The sequence below is a fragment of the Erythrolamprus reginae genome, chromosome 3 (genome assembly GCF_031021105.1).
Source record: "Erythrolamprus reginae isolate rEryReg1 chromosome 3, rEryReg1.hap1, whole genome shotgun sequence".
Lineage (NCBI taxonomy): Eukaryota > Metazoa > Chordata > Lepidosauria > Squamata > Dipsadidae > Erythrolamprus > Erythrolamprus reginae.
In genome coordinates, this window is record NC_091952.1 from 28,433,897 (window position 1) to 28,455,198 (window position 21,302).

The 21,302-nt window shown below is 38.4% G+C and overlaps 1 protein-coding gene across 1 annotated transcript in view; it reads left to right on the top strand.

Moving 5' to 3' along the window:
* The window catches only part of SULF2 (sulfatase 2), a 329,460-nt gene that overhangs the window by 125,725 nt on the left and 182,433 nt on the right, over positions 1 to 21,302 (top strand). The window contains exon 3 of the mRNA XM_070744663.1: positions 810 to 962. The gene's annotated coding sequence lies outside the window, so the exon portion shown is untranslated. The remainder of the gene's footprint in view (positions 1 to 809; positions 963 to 21,302) is intronic.

A 21,302-nucleotide genomic window follows, 5' to 3' on the forward strand; every position in this document is an offset into this window, starting at 1 on the left:
CTCCTTCACCGTTTGCTGATTGGTACTGCCAATACTCCAGTTTCCAAGATCTTAAAATACATACGGGACACAGAATATGACAGAGTAATTTATGTTTCTTAAATGAAGAATAACAGAATAAAGTTTGAAGGGACTTTGTAGGTCTTCTAGTTCAGCCCCCTGCTCAGGTAGGAAACCCTATACCAGTGATGGCTAACCTTTTTGTCATCACATGCACTTAACGCAATGTGTGTGTATCTCCCCACAGCCCCTCCATGCTCCCCCCTGCCTCCCCACATACATGCTACCTCCTGCTCCTCCTGACTCCACGCATGCATGTGCAACCCCCCCCCCCCACGTTTCACAATCCTTCGTGACCCCCTGCTCTGCCACCACACATGACTCCACACATGTGTGCATGATGCTCTGGACCCTGCACATGCGTGCATCTCCCATGTGCACCCCGCCTCTCCACGCATGCATAACAGAGACCTGAAAATCAGTTGACCGATGGGCGGTGCGGTGGAGCTGAGTGGGGTGATGGCTCATGCGCCGTCAGAGAGGGTGCTGTGTTCCACCTCTGGCACGCGTGTTCAGACAAATTGTTGCCCAATCTTTTCTTAAAAACCTCCAGCGTCGGACCACCCACATCTTCTGGAGGCAAGTCATTCTACTTACTAATTGTTTTAACAGTCAGGAAATTTCTCCTAAGTTCTAGCTTGGTTGTCTCCTTGATTTTTTAAATTTTGTCCTAGTTTAACTCTTAAATATAATTCTATCACTTTCACCATCTGATCAAGATCATTTTTAATTTCATATCTGTATTTTAGGTAATCAGATATCCCACCAAATTTTGTGACAACTGGAATTTGATCTGCATTCTCTTTACCTCTACAAGTTATTATTAAAAAAATAGTGACTATTAGAAGACTCAGAATTGAACTCTGTGAAGCTCCAGCCAATACAATCGCCATATGTTGGAGGTATGTTCAAAATGCAACTTTGGCTACTGTTGTATGATAACGTTCTATTGTTCTTTTTAAAAATATATACATATTAATTTTTAATTGATTAATTATAATGAATATGAATTGCATATGAATATGTAACACTAATTTAGACTTTGAAGAATAGTCTCTTTTGCATTTAAAAATAACATTTAATGAATTTTAAATCAACTTATGTCTTGACCACTCATGTAAAGAAACTATAGGCTTTATGAACTAGCCTTGCCCTTAGTACTTTTTTATTAGCTATGTGAGAGAATGTATCCCCATTAGGAGCACAGAATTTTACTGTGCAAGAAAAATGTTAGCCCATTAGTCCTAAATGAGTTGGCACAGAAGAATTCTATTATTCTACCTTGTATTCTTCGCTACTAGAAAGCACAGCATTATGGTGCCTTTCTTGTGAAATAAACCCTCAAGGAAGAACTTGTATTCCAATTGGTGGACATTAACACATCTCCCCTATTCTGTTAACTGTCAATGTTGGTGGCTTAATGTGAAAAATCATGGCATTTATCTTTTCAGTTACTTCTAAGACTGATGTGGAAATTCTGAACATGTGTCCAAAGTCAGTATTAGAATAGGAATGGACAACCAGTGGATAAGAGCTCCTCATTATTTGGTGGATAACTGAACTTCATGTATAGTTTTTAGTACATTTTCCATTCTGATATTTAATGTTCTAAACCAGGCATGTCCAACCTTAACAATTTTAATATTTGTGGAGTTTAATTCCCATAATTCCCCAGGCAGCATGGGAGTAAATCCACAAGTCTTAAAGTTGCTAGGGTTGGATGCTCTTATTCCAAACTGTTTAAAATTAGGTTTTGCTAATTATTATTATTATTATTATTATTATTATTATTATTATTATTATTATTATTTATTAGATTTGTATGCCGCCCCTCTCCGAAGACTCGGGGCGGCTCACAACAGTAATACAAAAACAATATAACAGTGAGACAAATCTAATATTAAAATAAAACATATCTAAATCCCCAACAATTTAAAAACTCTACAACATTAATACATATGAACAAAATTAAGACTTCAGGACACCTCTTGCTGCCCAGAAACAAGAGCCACCAGAACAGTGGGAACAAAACAGAGTCATTTTTAATAGTAACTCTGCTTCTGGTTTCTTCTGCAAAGAAAGACACGGTAAAGAGCTGCCTTCAAATAGAATCATGAAAGTTTTTGTGTTTTGGTTTTTGCTTTGTTGTTGGATGTTATTTGCTGGGCTTTAAACTGTTATTGTTTTCAGTTTGGGGTTTTAATTCCTTTTTTTTTCTATTTGTAACGTTTATGAATTTCTATTTATGAATTTCATTTTTCCAAAGAGCTGTGAGAAGTCCTTGGAGTCTGATCTTTGTAAGATTAAGAAAAATGTTTTTTAAAAGTGCCTTTCAATTTCATCTTGAAATGGCATTGCCCATCTGCCCTGGGGATTTTGTCATTTCCAGCAGTTGGCTGTATCACACTTAAGTAACAGTATTTGTGCAGATTTATACTACATTAGCAGAAATGCTTACTGCATAAATATGAATTGACATGTTGTGTGTTTATTATCTTGTTGCTCAGTAACCTAAAAAATCTTCTGAACAGCATTATTTTCTAAGCACTTTTATCTTTTTATTATAGAGCCAAATTTTCACTCATATAGAGGCTGACATACCTTCCTCTACTTACTTTGCTCTTGAATATGGAAATCGTGTCAAAAATATTTTCTTCTGCTATATAATTTGCAGGCGGATTCTGCCAAAATGTCTGGCTTTAATCTCTAGAAGGAGACATCAGGGTAGGCCAGGGCAAATAACATGAATTTCCTCCTTTAGACTTAGTTCTGGCATAAACAACCATTTGACAGCTGATTACTTTGGGCTATGAGCACCTGATTGTTAACAGCATCAGCGAAGGCTTATTACCTCGATACTTTTTTCACTTTGCTCTATCTCGTGTAATTTTTCTACTTGTTTTTGGTCTCTTTTGCAGTGTATTTTAAACTTAAAAGATCTGTAGAAGATCAGTTGAAGTTTCTGTCTGTAAAATTAAAGATTTTACAATATAACTATAGGAATTGCAATAATGGATATATGTATTATTAGTTAAAATCTATCTATCTATCTATCTATCTATCTATCTATCTATCTACTCTGTCTGTCTGTCTGTCTGTCTGTCTGTCTATCTATCTATCTATTGGGTACATTTATATGGTCTTTTTTTCTGGAAATTGAATTTATATTCAGGATTCTCAGACTGTTAGGGGGAGAAATCACAATCAAAAATCTCAAATGAAAAATAACTTTCTATAACTTCTTCTACGGTCAGCTGTTGAGCATTTAGAGCACGGGTGTCAAACTGGTGGCCCATAGGGTGGATGCATCACACATAAGCCACACCCACCCAGCTCTGTGAATGGGGAAAACTTCGTGACACATCATGTGACAGCAATGTGATACTGCGAGTTTGATACCCATGATTTAGAGAATGTAGAATTAATAAATAAACATTGACTCAAAACCAATATTGGACTGTATTTTCCAACCTATTATCTTTTTCCTGTGTTAGATTTCAACTCCCAGTCAGTATTTCATATGTTTATTCACATAAACTGCTCCTGTGTAGTCTAATTGCATTCATAATTACTACTGGAACATCACACTGTCGTATCACCACTCATTTTATCCAAGGAAATAAATATACAGTAAATACATATGTTTCGATAGCTAATGTGAACAGGTATAAATGCTTACTGACTTTTGGTTGTCTAGAAAAGTAATCTTTGGAGATGACTAAGAATAGTCCTGCTGATCATCCCTTTATAATCCAGCTAGTACTTCTCACAATGGCCAGTCAAATGACTCTGATGTACTCAGAAACAGATATATATATATATGTGTGTGTGTGGATGTATACATGTATATTCCTCGACTTACAACATTCCTTTATTTCAGTTCATTTACTGACTGTTCAAAGTTACAACACACAATATCGTTTGGCGGGCCCCAGGGGAAGAGCCTTCTCTGTGGCGGCCCCGGCCCTCTGGAACCAACTCCCCCCAGAGATTAGAACGGCCCCCACCCTCCTTGTCTTTCGCAGATTACTTAAGACCCACCTTTGTCGCCAGGCATGGGGGAGTTAAGTTATCCTTTTCCCCTAGGCTATTACAAGTTATGTATGGTATGTTTGTGTGTATGTTTGGTTTTTTATAATAAGGGTTTTTTAGTTGTTTTTAATAATTGGATTGTTCATGTTGTTTTACCACTGTTGTTAGCCGCCCCGAGTCTGCAGAGAGGGGCGGCATACAAATCCAATAAATAATATAATATAATATAATATAATATAATATAATATAATATAATATAATATAATATAATATAATATAATATAATATAATATAATATAATATAATAATAATAATATAATATACAACAGCACTGAAAAAAAATTACCTACGACCATTTTTCGCAGTTACAACATTCGTAGCATCCCTATGATCATGTGATCAAAATTCAGATGCTTTGCAACTAGTTCATACTTATGACCATTGTTGTGTCCAAGGTCACGTGGTCACATTTTGCAACCTTTTGACAAGCAAAGTGAATAGGAAAGCCAGATTCACTTTAACAACCGGGTCACTAAGCTATCAACTGCAATGATTCACTAAGCAACTGTGCCAAGAAAGATCATAAAATGGGGCAACAGAACTTAACAAGAGAAGTACTGGAAGTTGAGGAGTGTGTGTATATGTGTATGTGTGCCTGTACATGCACACACAGCATTTTTCCTCTAACTGATATGTTGAATCATGCTTATTCTACAAATCTGTTAAGTGTTGTAACTTGCTCTCAAAAATGGATTCTATATCTTTAACATAATGCAAGTTAGTATTCATGGCACCGGACCAGAATATCTCCGGGACCGCCTTCTGCCGCACGAATCCCAGCGACCAGTTAGGTCCCACAGAGTTGGCCTTCTCCAGGTCCCGTCGACTAAACAATGTCGTTTGGCGGGACCCAGGGGAAGAGCCTTCTATGTGGCGGCCCCGACCCTTTGGAACCAACTCCCCCCAGATATCAGAGTTGCCCCCACCCTCCTTGCCTTTCGTAAGCTCCTTAAAACCCACCTCTGTCATTAGGCATGGGGGAATTGAGATTTTCCCTCCCCCTAGGCTTATAAAATTTATGCATGGTATGTCAGTATGTATGATTGGTTTCTAAATTGGGGTTTTAAGTTAACCTAAATATTAGATTTGTTTACATTGTATTATTATTGTTGTTAGCCGCCCCGAGTCTGCGGAGAGGGGCGGCATACAAATCTGATTAATAAATAAATAAATAAATAAAATAAATACCACAATTTTGTAGTATCAAATATTATAGAATTCACAGATTTTGTAAAGATATGTTTCTTGTAGGTTTTCTGAATTTCTTTCCAATAGATTTTATTGAGTTTGATTACTTGAGTTTTGAAAAGGTACATTTATTCAGTTGAACGTAATTATTAGAAGTTTCCAATTTTGGCCTGTTTATTTTTCTTTTAGCTGAAGATACAAATTTACAATATAATTTTCCTTATTCCCAGAAATATTTTTCAACTGGGCAAATCTCTTCATGTCTCATGGATGGTATTTATTTTAATTTGCATTTTTTTAGTATCATATCTATAGGCTCTTAATTCCATTCCATCATAACAAACTGTTCTTTAGCTTTGATTTTTTCAAGGTTTGCAATATTTTTTTCTCATCCCCTTATTTCACCCATAGCATGTCACTTTTGATTAAGCAGTCAGAAAGCCAGTTTTCCCAGCTTCTAAAGGGTAAAAGTCAAAAATCAATAATCTGCTGGTCCTCCCTGAGCGCAGTAGCAGTCAGAGGTAAATGAATGATTAAACATGATGAATAACAGTGTAATGGAAGACGCAAAGTAGGGGAAAGTGCTCACTTTAGCCTAAACTCTGAGATTTATTGCTGAGTCCTACAAATAATGGAATCATCAATCTTCCAAGGACTAAAAAAGGCATCTACTACAGTAACTTTTAAAAAGCATTGAAAGAAATCTTACCACCTTATCCTTGATAGTTGTCATTATCTATTGAAAAGGTATTAATTTGCTGTGAAAAGAGGATGTTCATATACTAATGATATTTGCAGGAGTGAAATGCTACCAGTTCGGGCATACTGGTAGCGGTGGCCACTGATGGTTTGGAGAACTGGTAGCAGCAGCTGTGTGAGATTCTGCCCACCCACTCGGATATGGCCACTTTCTTTTTTCTTTATGAATGTGTATTTCTGAACTGATAGGGAAGCTAGGTATATTTCACCAGTAGATATTTTTTCATAAATAACAGCTAGCTTTAGTTAATTTACCTCTGTTCTAAGTGCTTGTGTCTTACTACACATAAGACAAAAGTTTGATTTCTGAAAAGTGGGATAGAAAACTAATCCAATGAGCTGACATACATACATACTGTTGTTCAGTAGTAGTAAATAAATAGAGAGGGGAATTGTATCTTGTTTATTTATTTATTAGATTTGTATGCCGCCCCTCTCCGTAGACTCGGGGCGGCTCACAACAGTGTTGAGGCCTTTGAAGTGAATGGCTGGGAGGCGGGGCTGGGCATGATGAGTGATGTCAGGCCACGTCCATCCAGTCACATGACCACCTGGCCAGTCATTAGGGCAGAGAACCAGTTATTAAATTATTTGAATCCCATCACTGCACACATATAACATAAATTCTGCAGGTCTTGCACTGGTTACTGTTTGGTTTCCATATATTATTTAAGATGCTGATATTGACCTATAAAACCTTTTATAGCTTGACATCTGGGTAACCACAAGGCCACCTGCTCCAACTAGTATTGGTCAGAAGTATTAGAAAGAAAGAAATTACTTACTCTACTTCTTCAAGAATTTCAGATGCTAAGGCTAAAGGTTTATCCCCCTATGCCAATGCTCTATGAAATTCCTCTTGAATTCCATAAAATTTCTGTATGAATTCCTCTTGCAATAGATACCATAGACTGTTTGACTGTCCTGGGATCCCTGAGAAGATGGGATGCTATGATTTAGAGAGTATAACATAGAAAAATATGTATACTGTTATCTGTGTTTAAATCAGATTTAATAGTCTTTTTGTTTTATTTTTAACACATCGTGAATACAAGATATAGAAGGCTGGTGAGAGGGTGAAGTACATTTAAATTAGCAGGTTTTTTTAAAACTAAAGCAGTGCCACATGGCTCTCCATATCTCCCATCTCTACAGAATAATTATGTCCAGTATTTAAAATTACCTAGTTGCAACACTGAGTAAATTTATGTGAACAGCTGATTAAAATAAGGAATACATATCACACCTGTTGGAAGACAAGACTAATATTTTTTTGTTCTACTGAAGGTATATAAAGCAAAGACTATAATTAAATATTAGCATAACATCTGATAAATTAAAATTGGTACTACATATTTAATTCTTTAGCAGATCACTTATGAAGGAATCTAAAAACTGAGAGTTAATTAAAAGGGGAGGTTGCCATTTAAAGGACAGTGTCACAAAGTAAAGAAGACATGAATCTATGGAGTAATTCTGTGTTTGTGTGTGAGTGTGTGTGTGTGTGCATGTTCTTGTGTGCATATATGTCAAAACAGAAAGCTCAATGAAAGTCTCCATTTCTTCTGTTCTTAAATAATAAAAATAGTTTGTTTGTTCACTCACTCACTCACTCATTCATTCATTAATTCATTCATTGTATGCTTGTCATGAACAAAGAAGCTCTTGGTGGCTTATAGCAGTACATCTATAAACAGTATAATAAAATTCTCGCACTTTACTAAACAAAATCATAGATAAAAATCACAAATAAAAATCAAAGCAGTGTTATAAAATACCAATAATCAAGATAAAAAAAATTATAATCATTAACGTATAAATAATTACAGAAAAACAATAAAATTAATGGCAATACATCATATCAAAAGCACTCTGAAATAATTCCATTTATAAATGCCAACAATATGAAAATTGATAATTTTCCATGAGGGAGGGAGGGAAGGAGGGAGCAAAAGAAGGAAGGAAGGAAGGAAGGAAGGAAGGAGACAGGAATTTTCCAAAAATGGTTATCAAGACGATTTTTTGCCTTTCTGGGTTTTAGATCCTATAATGACTGCAACGTTGAGGTCAGGAAGGGGAAGTGGCAATATTCTTGAGAATCATCTTGGATGAGTTGGCTGTGCTGTAGTGCTAATGAGGTGTTAATGCCAGTGGGTGAAATTGACTCTATGGACTTTCTTGCTGGGCTGGTGAAAGGAATGTCTCTTTCCCTCTGCTATTGGTGCTAGGGGATTTCCGGCTTCCTGTTTTGGATTGGTAGCTTGGAACACAGACAGGAACTCCTGTCTGTGATAACTGTGGACCAGTCACAGGTAATCTTGGACTGAATCAGAGGTGGATTCCTCCTGGTTCACACCGGTTCTATAGAACCGGTAGTAGAAAAGTGGTGGTGTCATGGAACATAGAAACATGGAAACATAGAAGATTGATGGCAGAAAAAGACCTCATGGTCAGTCTAGTCTCCCCTTATTTTCCTGTATTTTATCTTAGGATGGATATGTTTATCCCAGGCATGTTTAAATTGAGTTACTGTGGATTTACCAACCACATCTGCTGGAAGTTTGCTCCAAGCATCTAGTTTGTTCCAAGCGGTTCTGTTGGTGTTGTTCTATGTACGACATCATCTTTTTTGGGGAATATTTGGGGGGGGGACTTTTTGTTGGTTTTTGTTTCTGTGCATGCACAGAAGCTGGGTTTTGGCACTACACATGTGCCGCCAATTTGTTTTTGCCTTTATTTATTTTTTGCTATTTATGGCTTGTTTTTCAGCACTGCACATATGTGCGCCTGTGTGGCATGGCCACATGACATGGAATGTGCACACAGCCACACAGTGCAGGAGGAAGCAAACCAGTGTCAAGGTAAGTTTGAACCCACCCTTGGGTTGAACCAACACAGATAGACCTGTATTAGGTCTTGTCTTTGTTTCAGAGCAGTTGTCATGTAATCTGATTAAACATTATTTTGCATTCTTTGCAATACAGTGATCACCCAATTATCGCGACGGTTCCATTCCAAGACCCCTCGCGATAATCGATTTTTCGCGATGTAGTGGTGCGGAAGTAAAAACACCATCTGCGCATGCGCGCCCCTTTTTCCATGGCCGCGCATGCGCAGATGGTGTTTTTACTTCCGCACCTGGGAAGACCAAGCAGCTGAGGAGCCGCCTGCCTGCCTGCTTGTCCGCCGCTTTTCAGCTTGTCCGCCGCTTGTCCGCTTGTCCGGCCGCCGCTTTTCCGCCCACCGCTTGTCTGCCGCTTTTCCGCTTGTCCGCCGCTCTGGGAGTTGAAGACCCAGGGAAGGTTCCTTCAGCCGCCCACCAGCTGATCTGCTCGGCAGCACAGTAGCAGCGAGGAGCCGAAGATGGGGTTTCCCCATTGCCCACGCAAAGGGGAAACCCCATCTTCGGCTCCTCGCTGCTACTGCACTGCCGAGCAGATCAGCTGGTGGGCGGCCGAAGGAACCTTCCCTGGGTGCCACTCGAGAGCAAGAGGGGGAGAGATAGAGAAAGAGAGAGAAGGAAAGAAAGAGATAAGAGAGGGAGGAAGAGAGTGTGAGAGAGGAAGAAGCAAGAGAGAGAAAGAGAGAGAGAAAGAAAGATGAGAAAGGAAGGGAGTGACGTCATCGGGTGGAAAAATCGCGATATAGCGTTTCGCAAAGATCGAGATCGCGAAACTCGGGGGATCACTGTAATCAGGTCATTTTCAGGTACATATGATTTTTTTTACCACCCAAGACCTCTTCAGGATGAGTGGACTGATTAAGATAATTGTCCCAGGAGAGCAGCTGTGTTGAACAATTTAGCAAGCTAGGAAATGATCAGAGCACTTGACAAGTTTGTTCCTGTGTAACTATCTCTCTTGGCCAATCTTGATATGCGCCTGAGATTACTGAGATGAAGCAACAAAACTAAGACCTGGAATACCGGTGGATGAAGGTGAAAAGTAAAATTGACTAATTATTAGGTAAGAGAAGGAATATGTTTGAGCCTGTCAATAAGGACAGCAAATTTTCAATATTTCTCCATTTATGAGTTATTTATCTTGCAGCATTCTTGTTTAAGATAACCCACTCATTTGTGGAAGAAATGAAGAGAAAGATGCCAGCAAAATACCATGATGCATTTTGCTGATAAATCAAATTGATTGGCGTTTTACCGCTTCACAGATCAGATTTGAAGTGGTTACTGTCCTGTACTGTGGAATGAATTCATTTCAGTTTGTGAACTCTTATAAAGTGTGTAAGGTGCAATCTAATGTGACATCCATTCTTAATGACTTAGATCCATGCCCTTCCTGGCTGACGTGGGCAGCTGTGAGACTAAACAGCTAGATCTAGAAAACTGGATCCAGAAAAATTGTCTTTTGGGAGGGGGAGATGGGAGTTATACCAGAAGTCTTTGATGAAGTGACAGTATATCTTATTAAGAAGCCTTTCGGGGCCTACCTATAATGAAAATTTACTACTTTATCTTATGTCTTTTTTGGGAAGGTTTTTAAGAAGGTCGTGAAATTTCAGTTCCAGAGTACGATAGTGGATTATCTGGATCCCTTTCAGAGTTTAGGCCTGGGTGTCAGATGAAAATGACATTGTTGCTTTAAGGGATGACCTTTGTTGAGACTTCTCAGTGGAAGTCCCCTTTGACTTCTTAGTGGTATTGACCATGAGGAGCATTTATTGTGGTGGTGTTCTTTCTTAGGAGACCAATATATCTTTGGACAAGAGCCTAAAATTGTGGGATGAGGTCAGGGATGCCTTCTGGATTGTGTTACTGCCAGTTTGCTCAGGGATGTTCCGTCGGGCTCTCTGGTAGAATCCTCCCAAAAATTCACAGGTACAAATTTCAGACACGCACACACGTTTGAAAATTCAAAACAATGTTCTTTATAATGAAAATTCACTTAAACCAAGCCCTCTTTTGGTATAGCAAAGAGCACTGGTCTCCAAACAAACTGGTAATTTGTACAAGTCCCTTATCAGTTCTGTGATACTTAGCTTGCAGCTGTGAGGCAATTCACAGTCCTTCTTCTTTCACAGAGTGAAACACACTTTGCTCTGGTTTAGTTTCAAAGCGGGGAAAAATCAGCACACAAAAAGTCAAAGTCAGTACAGCAGTCATGAAACACAACAATCAGATAATCCTCCACTATGGCCAAACCCACAGGCTGCTATTTATAGCAGCCTCACTAATTACCACAGCCCCACCCAAACACAGGTGGCCTCATTTTCTTTGATAATAATCTCTCAGTTGTTGTTGCCTATGCATCGCTCTCCGCATGTGTGGCTGTATCATTAACTCTTGTTCTGAATCCAAGGAGGAGCTAGATAATTGATCTCCTTCTGAGCTGTCTGCCACACTCTCCTCCTCCCTGTCACTCATGTCTTCTTAGTCAGAGGAGCCTTCATCAGTAGATTCCACGGGGGGGGGGGGGGCAAAACAGTCCTGCAGCATGTGGATGTCTCCCCCACATCCACAGTCCTTGGGGCAGGAGCTGGGCCAGAGCTAACCACAACAAGGGACATGCCACGCACGAGCATGCACTGTATTTTAAAAAGGCTTCTGGCATACGCAGAAGCAAAAGAAAAAGATGGCGGTGCCTATGGCACTGCTGAGAGAACCAGCTCAGGGGCGTGGCAGGTCTGGGCCGCTACCAGTTCCAGACACCCAGGCTGCCAAGTTACTACCTATTCTATAGAACTGGTAAAAACTGGTAAGAACTCACCTCTGGATGAGGTACTCAGTAATCACCTGCAAGAGGACATTCATTGGCTGACAATTGTCTATATTGAAAGGACAAAACTTGATTGGCTGATGGTTCCCTGAGACATCTATAGCCTTGCAAATACGTAAGTGTTCCTATATTCTTACCATCCTGCTGCCCAATTGGTCTGAAAATAGGCACAGCCATCTGACTATATCTCAGTTATTTTAAACTGAATTCAGAAGGGCTGGAACGACTAATCATATCATCACATTAAATCCCCGTAATGTAGTTGCTTCATTGACAAGTAGTACTGCTTGGGAAAAAAAAGTGAACAAATCAGTTTCTTACATTAATGTTCCCATAAATGCATTGTGACACAATACTAAAGAACAATAATATTGATGCTGTCACAGACTGTGCTATGGAAATTCAAGCCTTTTAGCTAAAATCTTCTGGCTCGATTTTGTCTGCGAACCATCTGTTGTTACTAGCTAGTTTCCATGCTGTTCCGACATTTTCCTTTTTTTTTTTGTAATGCATTAAGACCACGTATATTTAATTTTTTACACATCTCATAGCTTAAAATGGAAAATTTCACATGAATATTTCATTACAAAATGCTTTGTCACAAAAAAACTACTCTTAATTTTTTTTAAATCTTACCATTCTTTATTTTCCTAAAAGCTAAAAGTACTTAGAGCTTTCTACTTCACTTCTAAGATGATAAGAGTGGATACTTCTTCCAGAGTCTAGAAAAAAAAGTCCATTATTTATTTGCATGTATTTATTTAAGTTATGCACATTTGAATAGCCCACTGAGAAGCATTAACACTTGAGCGAAAGAAAACTGGTTAGTCAGGTGGTAATATAGCATAACTACTGCGTGTATTTTTTAAAAGCATTAAGAAGTAAGTGCTTTCCTTCTCCCTGGAGCCAGAATATACAAGAATTTTGAGAACATGCCAAACTGTGTTTTCATATTCTTGTTATGCATCATTTACTGAACCACTTGTGAAGTTGCTTCCTCAAATAATCCCAGCTAGCAGGAATTATCTTTTACCATTGATATCCTTTTTTCCCTTTTCTTAAAAATATCTGCGGTGTGAGAAAAAGGAAGGGAAAAAGTGCCCAATTAACTCTCACACAAACTTCTTCCTTTTTCTTTATCGTTGTACTAGAGCAGTGTTTCTCAATTATTTTTTGTTATGCCACCGCCGCCTCCCTGCCCCCCAGGAAGAAGCAAACATTTTGTGCACCCCCAACTGTACGCCGGGACAATTGTTTGCAATATTCAGCATGTTTTTGCTGAAAAAACTCAAGTGGCTTTATCAGCATGATTGGGGTGTTATGTATTTAAGTGACGCCTTAATTTATTTGGCTCCATGCTGTCAGCTGCCAACATTTTTAGACACAGTAAACATACAGGTCTTTCCTTGTCTCCCACCGTAGTCACAGTGAAGCCAAGCTCTACATACGCTTCTTCATAGTTCCTCGTCTTAGCTTTCAGGAGATTTACATTTCTCTCATTATCTCCGTCTCTCCCCTCCTTTCTTTTCATCCCTGTTAAATATTTTTCCATGGTGTCTCTTAAGGCAATGTTTCCCAACCTTGGCTACTTGAAGATATTTGGACTTCAACTCCCAGAATTCCCCAACCAGCATTTGCTGGCTTAGGAATTCTGGGAGTTGAAGTCCAAATATCTTCAAATTGCCAAGGTTGGGAAACACTGTCTTAAGGTTTGTTATATGCACTTTATATCTCCTACTCTGTGCTGTGTGCTATTGTTCGGTGCAAAAATACCCGCTACTCCCTGCGGCAAAAAAAGTACATTCCATGTGGTCATGGCATTGCTCCGTGCCCCCCCCCCCTAGTACTAGAGGAACATTGGGATCTTGAGGCAACTCATTAAGAAAGACTTCTATATTATGTAGACTTACAAAAGACATGCAACCTCTTTATTACAAAATACTGTGGCATTAGATATTGTAATAAACCTATGAATTTTGAATTTTAACTTTGCTATGGATTGTGGGGAGGGGGGAGAATCCTTATGTAAACAGCATGATGGAGGCTTGGGTTCAACCAGGCACCACCTCTGTTTGTAACAAGATCAATTTGCATGTTGGTAGTCTGTTCCTTGATTCTAACTATGATAATAACACATATACAGTGTTCCCTCGATTTTCGCGGGGGATACGTTCCGAGACCACCCGCAAAAGTTGAATTTCCGCAAAGTAGAGATGCGGAAGTAAATACACTATTTTTGGCTATGAACAGTCTCACAACCCATCCCTTAACACTTTAAAACCCTAAATTACCATTTCCTATTCCCTTAACAACCATTTACTCACCATTATTACTGATATTCACCATTGAATAAAACACTTAGTGATCCTGATATTTATAAACATAATTATTTATTAACAATAATTTTTTTTTTGCAATAATAACACTGATTAGCTGAGATTTTGGCCAATCAGCAATGGCAGATGAAAGTTTGGCAATGACGTATGATGTCATCGGACAGGGAAAAACCCGCAAAGTATTTTTTAATTAATATTTTTTGAAAAACCCTGGTATAGGCTATTCGCGAAGTTCGAACCCGCGAAAATCAAGGGAACACTGTACTACTGGTTATGTTGACAAATATTCAGAGATGGAGTGCTTTACATAGAAAGAAAAGATAGATACTTAGGTAACTGTAAGTGTTGATAAATGCAATATTATTTTGGCTCCTTTTCACATTTTTCTCGAAGGGATTATGATAATAATAATGATTAGCCTGAATTCTAATCCAGTGAGTATTTCATCCTTTTTATTCACCCGGTATATCATTAAAAGAAAACTTCTAAAGCCTTAAATAATTAAAGAAAAAATCATTTTAAAGCATGGCAATTGACTGTCCTGCTAAACTACCAGATGTCATGAAATAAATAAATCATTAAAGCTCTCTGATACTTCATAGCAAAGCACATGTTTTGATGGACAGGCCATGCATGAGTCAGTTCAATTAGGATAGCTGCAAGCTACCTTTGGCTTGACGGTGTTGTATTCAACCTTGGTATGGAATGAAATTTACAAAAAATGAACAATTGGTTTTTTTCAAAGGCTGTTTGATGTGGGCTGTCCCCTTGCTCACACAACAGGTACCTGTGCTAAGTAGGTATTGAGAGTGAGATCTACATATGACTTAATATTTTAATTCCATTGATTATTATTTATATTGAAAAGTAATATAAGTGGAAGGGCACTGCTTTCAACCCCTAAGACACAGCTGAATATAAATGTAGATCTACTTTAGTGTGTGCACATGTGTTGTGGTTAGCTCTGGCCCAGCTCCTGCCCCAAGGACTGTGGATGTGGGGAAGACATCCATCTGCTGCAGGCCTGGTTTGTCCCTGGTAGAATCTGCTGATGAAGGCTCCTCTGACCAAGAAGACATGAGTTACAGGGAGGAGGGGAGTGGGGCAGACAGCTCAGGAGGAGAGCAATTATCTAGTTCCTCCTTGGATTCAAAACAAGAGTTAATGATACAGTCACGCATGCGGAGAGAGATGCATAGGCAACAACAACTGAGAGATTATTATAAAAGAAAATGAGGCCACCTGTGGTTGGGTGGGGCTGTGGTAATTAGTGAGGCTGCTATAAATAGCAGCCTGTGGGTTTGGCCATTGTGGAGGATTATCTGATCATTGTGTTTCGTGACTGCTTTACTGACTTTGACCTTTTGTGTGCTGATTTTTCCCCGCTTTGAGACTAAACCAGGGCAAAGTGTGTTTCACTTTGTGAAAGAAGAAGGACTGTGAATTGCCTCACAGCTGCAAGCTAAGTATCACAGAACTGATAAGGGACTTGTACAAATTACCAGTTTGTTTGGAGACCAGTGCTCTTTGCTATACCAAAAGAGGGCTTGGTTTAAGTGAATTTTCATTATAAAGAACATTGTTTTGAATTTTCAAATGTGTGTGTGTCTGAAATTTGTACCTGTGAATTTTTGGGAGGATTTGGGAGCCCGACAGAACAACATGTTTGTTACATAAATTATACTGTTAGATTCATACCCTGCCTTTCAGTTAAGAGCTCAAAGGAGTGTGTCTTCTTCCTATTTTTCCTTATACCAACATCCCAGTGAGATAGTTTGAGGGAGAGAGGGATGAAAGGAGAAAGGGAAAGAGGAAGGGAGGGAGAGAGAGAGAGACAAAGTCTAACATCTGGGTCTCCTCTGTGCACATACACATAAATCAATGATAATAGAATCAATGCAGCATATTATGGTGTAATTTATTTGTGTTTTGTTACATTTATCAGATATATTTCTTGGCAACATCTGAAACTTCATTCTTAAATCTCCATACAGCAAATATCTCACTCCGTGCTAATTCTAATTTATTTCTCGGATTGACAAGGCCAAATACACACAATTACAGACTATGTTGCCTTTAGTATTAGCTTTGTACAAAATCTCAGCAAATGCAGTTCTGCTCGGTCCTGGATGAATTCTGATTCCTACAGGGATGGGGAAGGGATGGATAGAGAAAGGGAGAGAGAGATAGAGAGAGAGAGATGAGAAAAGAACACTAACTAGCAAATTCACCTGCAAGCTTTTATAGAAGCCTGATTTTGTTTATCAAGAAGCCAGTGAGACAAGCTTAGTTTCAATACTCCTTCAAATTTAATACAGGAACTCCTCAACTTTAACCAGTCATTTAGTGACCATTTGAAGTTACATCTCTGAAAAAAGTGACACTATCATTTTTCACACACCGCAGCCTCCCCATGGTCACGTGATCAAATTCGGATGCTTGGCAACTAGCTCATATTTATGACGGTTGCATTGTCCTGGGTTCATGTGATCTCTGTTTGCAATCTTCTGACAAGCATTCGATGGGAAAGCCAGATTCATTTTACAACTGTGTTACTAATTTAACAACTGCAGTGGTTCACTTGACACACTGTGAAAGGGTTGTACAATGGGGCAAAAAGCCTGTGGGTTTGGCCATTGTGGAGGATTATCTGATCGTTGTGTTTCGTGACTGCTTTACTGACTTTGACCTTTTGTGTGCTGATTTTTCCCCGCTTTGAAACTAAACCAGGGCAAAGTGTGTTTCACTTTGTGAAAGAAAAAGGACTGTGAATTGCCTCACAGCTGCAAGCTAAGTATCACAGAACTGTCTCACTTAACAACAGAAAGTTTGGGCTGAATTGTGGTCATCAGTCTAAGACTGCCTGTATTGGAAATGTAATTATAATTGGTTTCTGAAAACGTAAGTAATGTGACTGAAGCTTTTTAACTCCCTTAACAAAGTGTTGTAGAAATTCATAACTACTAGTATTAGAAGAGTTTGAGCAAAGATATTCACAAAATATGATGTTGTGCATGGATTTGCCCGCCACAATACATGTAGCTATATGTAAGGCAATTTGCTCCTCCCTTTCCTCTCTCCATCACTGAATGTGGAAAACGTTGAGTTTTAGAGAATCAGTTATGGCAGTGTTTCCCAACCTTGGCAACTTGAAGATATTTGGACTTCAACTCCCAGAATTCTGGGAGTTGAAGTCCAAATATCTTCAAGTTGCCAAGGTTGGGAAACACTGAGTTATGGGATGAGAAATTCCTGGAAATGGAGAGTCTGAATCTGCACCAGAACTTAAAACCTCCTACATCCAATGAATTTGAGGAAGCTTCATTCGTGGCAGCTTTGTGGTTTGAGTGGCACAGTAGGGCAAAATTGTTAGGTTGGTCTCCAACAGGATAATATGTTTCCTATGATCCTATGATTTATACCAGGGGGAAATTGGTATAAATACAGTCAATCCTTCTTTAGGAACTGCCTCAGACAGCAACCATTTGAAGCTCTAATGGTGATGAAAGAGTAACTTGGTGGCCAGGGTTAATATTTACAACTTTTGAAGGTCTATAAAAGCAAAGGAGAGCTGAGTAAGATTGTCATCAGAGTCACAGTTTCACTTAGTGACCACTTCAGTTGATGGTTATAATTATGGTCACTAAACAATTAGTATTTTAAGCATTTAAGCATTGGTATTTCAGTATTTCAGTATTTTAGTATTAGTATTATATTAGTATTTCAGTATTTCAGTAAAACATAGGAAGAATGGTTGCAGGAACTGGCCACCCCTACTTTAATGAAAAGAAGGACCATGGGAGACATAATAGCAGTGTTCCAATATCTCAGGGGTTGCCAAAAAGAAGGAGTCAACCTCTTCTCCAAAGCACCTGAAGATAGAACAAGAAGCAATGGGTAGAAACTAAACAAGGAGAGAAGTAACTTAGAACTAAGGAGAAATTTCCTGGCAGAACAATTAAACAGTGGAACAGCTTGTCTCCAGAAGTTGTGAATGCTCCAACACTGGAAGTTTTTAAGAAGATGTCTGAAGAAGTGTAGGGTTTTCTGCCTAAGCAGGGGGTTGGACTACAAGACCCCCAAGCTTCCTTCCAACTCTGTTGTTGTTGTTATTATTAAGCCAAATATCTAGTCATCCAATGCCTAAAAATTCTGTTTGTGTTCCACCTGGTTACCGTATTTCTTGATATTTGTCCTACAAACCTAGAGAGCACTGTAGTGTTGAGTATAACTTTGGATCAGTTATTCTCTTTCTTAACTCAATTCTAAATTCACTCACCAAAAGATGGACAAGAAGTATTGAACTGTATTCTATAAAACCTCCCCCATTTCTAATTAAGATTTGTATTTTGCAAGCTTTAGGGAAGTATTTTCCTTTCACAAATCAATGCACTACATGTGACATATAGCATACTTGAAAACATGCATGTAATTGATCTCCATATGAGGTTTATCAAAATTGCTTCCCCCCCCCCCCCGTAAATCAGTACATTGGGTTTTAAAACCCATTGCTACCGATTTGCACACATGTGCAGAAGTTTCTTTTTATATATATAAAGATTTATTTACAAGGATATATACAGTAAATACATTGAGGTACAGACAGCAATATAGAAACAAAAATTGTGCATCAAATTTTAGGCGATATGCATTTAACCATAGACAAAAGACAAAACAGAATAAAACAAAACCAACACAAATGGGAAAACAAACAAACAAAACCGACAAAAAAGAAAAAGAAAAAAGGGCGGGCGAGTGTACAGTACATCTGTATTGAAAATATGAACTAAAATATTCTCAATAGCTCATTACAATATAGCTAATATTCTAAATTTTGCATAAGTAAATGGAGTGTTGCATATAGCAAAGCCAAGAGATTTTTATATATAGATAGATAGATAGATAGATAGATAGATAGATAGATAGATAGATAGATAGATAGATAGATAGATAGATATAGATAGATATATACACACACACACACACACACTTGGGATTTTTAATGTTTAATGGGCAAGTTGTTCTTTTTTTCTAGCCAGCGATAAAAGGGATCCCAGCAATTGTTAAATAGGGATTCATCATTGTTTCTAATTTCCAAGGTTAATTTAGTTATTTCTGCGCAGTATTTGATTTTTTCTATTATTAAATCATCATGGGGTAGAAGTTTCCTGGGTAGGTGGGTGGAGCTTCCTGCTGCCACTGATACATACCAGTTCACAGAACTGGGCCAAACTTCCTTACAGCAACCCACCACTGCTGTAAAGCCATGATAATCTATCTCTTACCTATCAATGACGTAAACATGGAACAGATCGTGATCTCTCTAAAATCAGTAGCAAGCATGTATATGGATAAGGTAGAATTAATGCGAAGCTTTGAAAATATTTCAAAGTGAAAACTCATTTGGTGCTATTCATAATTCAAATGGTTCTTTTCATTACGGTGGTTAAATAAGTAATAGAGTTTAGCAGCTATTATAAGTTACTGGTTTCCACACATCCTTTATGGTTATTCTTTTTATGCTAATGTTGGTAATTTGAATTCCTGGATGATTCCATTGTGTCTACCGTAGTCGACTTTGTTTGCTTTTGGGGCAGCATAAGTTTTATACGACAGCAGACCACTCACACACGTGCACAAACTTTTAAACATATTTATTAAGCTTGCTACAACGTATTTCTTTTGAAATTCAAAATGGGGCTGTGGATGCTATATTTCATTCTGACAGTGCAGAATGGGGTGACATTTGTTTACAAAAAACTGTGTTGCAGTGCAAATGTCAGGTAAGTTTCTAAAGCCTACCCTCCTCCTCCCTCCAATGAGCCTTGATATTTGCCATATGTGTTGTAATGCAAATTTGCTTTAAAATAAATGAGTTACTTAATATTCCAGGTAGGTTGCTTTGTTAGTCTTTTGCAGCAATTACACCAAGGGATCTTGTAATCTATTAAATACTAAAAGGTTGATTATATTATTGAGTTTCCACAGATTGGTATCCATTTCATCATCGGACACTTTTCATTTGATAGGCATAAGGTCATAACTTGTGAAAAGAATAGCTGATCCTTTGGAAAAAATAAGAGTTTAATGGGACTGAGATGAGAGTAGGAGCTGAATCAGTCTAATCTACTAGTACAGTCATAGTTCCCTCTAAGCTGAGCAGTGAGCAATCGCTCACTTAAAAATCATCATCAACTGAGAGTTTTCCAAACCTGCCCAGAAGCTGAGAGGGAAAGAGTGAGAGGGAAGGAGAGAGAGAGGAAGAGAGAGAAACAGATAGAAAAAAGAGAGGAAGGAAAAGAGAAAGAAAAAGAATGGGAGTAAGGAAGAGAGAAAGAAAATCAAAATCTAGTTTGAAACTAGCTCAACTATTTAAGTGGCATTTTGATATTGATAGAGTTGCCCTATTATGAGCTCACTGTTATAGACACACAGTACAGTATTTTATTTTGAAATTCTCTGAGGCAAAACAGGGTGGGTTTTTTATTTGTTTGTTTGTTTGTTTGTTTGTTTGTTTGTTTATTTACTTACTTACTTACTTACTTACTTACTTACTTACTTACTTACTTACTTACTTACTTACTTACTTATTTATTTATTATTTCTGTGCCACCCAGTCCCGAAGGGACTGCCGCTCAGACACTATACTTTTCTGCCCACCCCCCCAAAAAATTAGAGGGAACACTGAGTACAGTGGTGGTGAATCTTTTTCCCCTCAGGTGCCAAAAGTGCTATCGCGCATGTGTGAGTGTCCACAACCATAATTAGAACTAAACAAGATCTAAGTATTGCCCACAAGATCATATGCTGCAAAGTCCTGCCTGTCGGCGACTACTTCAGCTTCAACCACAACAACACAAGAGCACACAACAGATTTAAACGTAATATTAACCGCTCCAAACGTGACTGTAAAAAATATGACTTCTGTAACCGAGTTGCCGAAGCGTGAAACTCATTACCGGACTCCATAGTGTCATCCCCAAACCCCCAACACTTTACCCTTAGATTATCTACGGTTGACTTATCCATATTCCTAAGAGGTCAGTAAGGGGCGAGTACAAGTGCACTAGAGTGCCTTCCGTCCCCTGTCCTATTGCTCTCCTATATCTCCTATTCCTTTCTTCTACTCCTATAT